The sequence below is a fragment of the Solanum dulcamara genome, chromosome 7 (genome assembly GCF_947179165.1).
Source record: "Solanum dulcamara chromosome 7, daSolDulc1.2, whole genome shotgun sequence".
In the NCBI taxonomy this organism is placed as follows: Eukaryota; Viridiplantae; Streptophyta; class Magnoliopsida; order Solanales; family Solanaceae; genus Solanum; species Solanum dulcamara.
Window position 1 is genome coordinate 61,927,031 of NC_077243.1, and position 5,186 is coordinate 61,932,216.

Below are 5,186 nucleotides of genomic sequence, written 5' to 3' on the forward strand. Positions count from 1 at the left end.
TTTCAAGGGAGAACTACTCCAATTACATCATCAAACTCTGTCTATAAAGCCTTTAACACTATCAAGCGGTGCCAATGACATGTCCATAGCTACCTCAAAAGAAACATAATATTCAACAATAATAAAAGGATAAATAATTCCTCTAAATACAAGAAGGAATCACCAAATAGCTGAAAAGTAATGATCTTCAACGATGCACTTGTTGAGGATCTCTAACACTTGTATCTGTATTATAAAATTATGCAGGTCGACTGACGTTAGTACATGAAATGTACGAGTATGTAAAATGGAAGGAAAGTAAGGACAGATATCAAGAAACTCCTCTCAGGAAGACTCGACTCAGAACTCAACATCATCTCAACATCAATATGTAATGCAAGTTTTTTTAAAAAATAATAAGCAATGCTTACTCAGTTGGGAGTTTCTCTAACCGACAACCATCACTTATGAGCTAGTGATGATACAACAAAGCGATGTCGTTGCCACATCCATCCAATACCTTGCCAGGATAAAGGACATCACCATCATAGATCCAATCATCAAAGTCCTCTTTGTGGAACTTAAGAGGTATAACCTCCATCCTACGTTGGCTACGTAGTTATGGGGTTTGAGTCAATTAAACTCTTACCCAACTCAGTACTCAATACTACTCCCAAAATATGTGCTCATATTAACATCATCATCTAGTCTTATTGAAAAAACATCAAACTCATCTTATTACCTCTTCATCAATCATTACACTTCAAAATATTATTTATATCTCATCAAAACATCTTGCTCAAAATATCATTTACTCAAAATTTATTTAAACTCAATTATTTTGCACTATTAAAACTCAATAAAATACATATATAGTATTAATTCAAATCACTCTTTTTGTCAATAAATATTAAAAGTCAACATCTTTACTCAAAACACGTGTAAAAATATTCATGAACATCAAATCAATTAGGGTTCATGAAAAAGTAGCCATGAACAATAATTCCAATAATATGAGAGATAAAAATAATAATAATCTCAATGCATAAATATATCTAACTCAATAGAAGAAGAATTAATTTATTTAGAATTCAAAATTTGGGTAAAACTCAACTATAACTCAATTACGATGAATTTAACTATTGGGTGCATGGACGAACTCAATCCATTGCTATGAATAGCCTTACATACCTGAAATTTGATGCTTTACTCCAAATTGAAGAACTCAATGACCACTCTTGAACCCCTAGCCTTTTCTCCTCGCCGGAGCATTTTGTGTACTACCCGGAGTATAAGAATCACTGGAATAGTATTTCTATACTACTACACACTAAAACTATATTTGAGAATGAATAAAGAAGTGTATAGAGAGAAGAGTTGTTTGAGAAAGCTTGATGAATAAAATGAGGAAATAAGGTGGTATTTATAGGTGTGGAGGAGGGACCTAACAATAAATAAAAATAATTACTATTGATGATCTTGAAAATTCAATGGAGGATTGTGACCTCATGGATGATGTCAAATTGAGGATTATTGATGTTAAATGGATCTAGATCTTTCCATGGTTGGTAAGATGAACCCTCTTTAAACGGAATACCTTTTTTCAGAGCTGCATTTGAACAAGATAACTTCCTAATTAGGATTTTGTATCTCATATGAATTATAGATCTATAAGTATACTTTCATGTCGTTCAAGAATAAACTGATTTGGAGTATTTTACCGTGAGATATGATTTTTCTTCTACAAATACTCCATTTCGTCACAACACCATGTTTTATAAAAATTAATTTATTTGACCTACATATCCTCTGAATCTTAAGATATGGTCCTATGAAAGTTATAGGTAATGCCGTTGGGGTTATTCTGAAATTTAAATTACCTAATTTGGAATATTCTATGAAAAGTTATGCCCAAAATACAGAAGCAGTATCATTTTCGTCGAAAATTAAAATACCACATACAACATTTTAGGGAGTGTTACAGGAACATTGATAAAGTTGATGCTATCTTCATTGATGGCAACCTCTTCCACAAGATTAAAAATATTACTATCCTCCTCAGTAAGATCATCTTTGAAAAGATTGGTGTAAAACGTGACTGCAACATCAACAATCTAAGGAGTTCCTTCTACCCAATTGTCCTCTTGATAGTTGATCTTGTGAATTGAAAGCTGCTTTCTCTTATCCTTCATAACCCTGTGAAAAAAGGCAGAGTTAGTATCACCATCTTCTATCTATTTAATCCTAGCCTTCTGACTTAAGACTTTTTCTTGAATTTTTAGAAATCTTGTGAATTCTGCTTTAGCCTTAGAAAGGTTCATCCTGTTTTCCTGTGTATTATTGTTTATGGAGCTCTCAAGGTCTTTGATGATACTTTCAAGTATTTTAGGTTCTTCATGAAAGTCTCCATAGGCAATTTTAGACCATGCACTAAGATCTTTGATAGTGATCTTGAGTTTTTGATGCAAGACTTGTAGGGGATTGCCATCCTGATTCTGAGACCAAACTTCCTATACAACACCAATAAAGTTTTCATGATCTATCCACAAATTAAGAAATGAAAAATATTTAATAAAGCTGAAATCTACAGGACTACAATTAATTAAGGAGGGAGTGCATGATAATAGCAAGTTCTAGAGAGATGAGTAACGGTTATTCCAATAAAAGCATCAAACCAATTGTTGTTGTAAACTAGTCTATCGAGTCTCTTCCGGATTGTATTGGGGGTACCTATTATCTCTCCAAGTGAACTTAGGCCCAAGATACCCACTATCCTGCAAATTCAATCTTTTAAACAATAAATGAAATCAAGACTTTACCTACTACCCTTCAAATCACAATCTTCTAAACAAGAAATAAAATCAAGACTTTCTCTGGACAAGTGATCACATTAAAATCTCCTACAACTTTCCAAGGTCCAGAGATTCTATTAGAGATGTCCTTAAGATCATTCCAAAGAGGAATTTTATGTAGCTCCTCACATTTAGCATAAATTATATAAAGGTGAAAGCTAACAGGCTCCTATGGTGAGTAATATGGATAAGCACATGTTGATCTTTGTCTTCAATAATGTCAACGGTGTAATCTTTGGACCAAAAATTCCAAATCTTATTGGAGCAGTTATGGAAACAGTAAGTTTACCTTAATATCCTTTTGAATTTATCAATTTTCCTCGAGTTCACCTTCGGTTCTTGTATGAACATGTAGGGAAAATTATGTTGATGTTTGAGATTTTTAAGTCTCTTAAGAGAACCTTGGGATCCTACTTCCCTGATATTCCATGATAGAGTATTAATCATGGAAAATGGTGGGGGGGAAGGGGCTTTTATTTCGAAAATTACTTCTTCCTCTAGGGGAGAGGTTGTTATAGTATTCCACCTTGGGATGAACCTGGTTAGATTGATCAACAACTGCACATGTTAGATGAGAAAGTCTGTCTCTCCTGATAACTTCATCAGTAGAGAGGATTGTTGAGTAGTTTTCCTCTACATTGATCATGTACAAATCTTCTTCACAATCTTTGAAAGCAGAGTCTTCATGGAGCTCATTGAAGTTTGCATTAATGGTTTCAACTTGGATAGCCTTATTTCCAAATTTTAGGTCATCAGGAAAGCTCCACTATTCTTTTTCTTTAGCCTTCCTCCCTCTTATATTCTCTAATAGATTCTGATTCAACCCAACAAGGGGAGAGGTTCATGATCTATGTTGGTGGACCTCCACTAAGACCGTTTCTTTGTTATCAAAGACTAAATCTGGAGGGAGTTTCACCGTGGTGAAAAATACTCGAATCTCCTTTTGTTTGAAGTTTATTGGACATGAATGAACCCGAACAGATGTATCTTTTTCTTGCTGAGAACCTTGGTTTTATTAGAGTGAAGCACCTCAACAAGTTTACTGGCGTTCTGATTACCTTAGAGTATAAGATTTCCTTGTTGTGTTTCACCTTCATCATGTCGTTTTTGATTATTTGGAGGTGTTGGGATTTCTTTCTTTTCTTTCAACTTTTTCCCCCTCTCTTAGTATGGGTTCTCAAAGTGCTTCTCCTGGAACATCTCATTTCCTCTAGTGATGTCTCCATGTGGGTAGTAACCTGCATCTTTGAGCTACTACTTGTTCCTCTTACTGATTTGGTTGAGTTATCTTTCCATTTGAGTTGTTCTTGTTAGAGCCTTTTCCTTTCTTGTTGGTAAATGTCTGTCATTCTTCTTCCCCATTGTTGGCTTCTGAACTTATCTCTGAGATTTGGTTTGTGCTCTCCATCAAATCACTGGTAGTTGTAGCTTCCTTATTGGTGGTAGCTTGTAATGTCTTCTGCTCTCTGAACATATTCTTCGCCTTGTTCGTGTTTAATTTAGGAGGGAGATTTCTGCACTTTTCATCACTATGACCTTGTATTTTACAATGCGAGAAAAAAGCTGGGATAGTTTCATACTTTACTCTTTAGTTGATCATCTCAGTTAGTCTATCACTGTTAGTAATTTCCAAGATCACTTTGTTGATTGAGAGTTAGGTCAGACCCATTTCCACCCTCACTTTCGCGGTGGTGGGTCTTGTTTTGACTAGGGTGGCTTTATCCAGCAATAAAGAAGTCCCAATCGGTTCAAGGATTCTACAAATGGCATCCCACTCATAGAGGTGTCATTTCGATTCGGATAGATTTACCTACACTGAGGTAAGAGAGTTGTCAGAGTTAGGTTTGAAGGTCATCGACCATTTCATAATTTTCATAATATTTAGGCGACCTAAATGGATAAATTTCTAGATAGCACATTGAGGTGGTCTTCGATGTTGTCGAAGTCAAGGAAGACATGATGCATATCATAGGCTCCAATCATAATGTTTCCTTTGCCCAGAATAATTTTCGTAAATTCTCTCTTAATGATGTCTATAGATGGACGAATTTGAGAGAATTTACCTATGATGGTCCATTTGCATGTTTGAGTCAACATCTCATTTTCCTCTTTAGAGAAGGTCATCACCGACTTTCCATTGAGGATTTTGTGGGATTTGAGTTGTAATCTGATCCTTGAGTTTTTGGTCTTTTGATTAGCGGTAAGATTTGCACACGAAGGTTTTGGGTATTCCATCATGTTGCTATTAGGTTGAGGGCTCACTCCATGAAGAGATTGATTTGGTAGATCAGAGTTTTGTAGACATCGGAGTAAGCCCTTTTTCAAAACCTTAGATGGAAGAGGGGGAAATTGATC

The 5,186-nt window shown here is 35.2% G+C and overlaps 1 long non-coding RNA gene across 1 annotated transcript; it reads right to left on the bottom strand.

Moving 5' to 3' along the window:
- Positions 1–1,968: 1,968 nt before the first annotated feature.
- On the bottom strand, positions 1,969–4,888 carry LOC129895691 (uncharacterized). Its single transcript, XR_008767824.1, has 2 exons — positions 3,121–4,888; positions 1,969–2,175 (listed from the first exon to the last, which is right to left on the bottom strand). It is a non-coding gene; the product is annotated as an uncharacterized LOC129895691 (long non-coding RNA).
- Between the last annotated feature and the right edge of the window lie 298 nt (positions 4,889–5,186).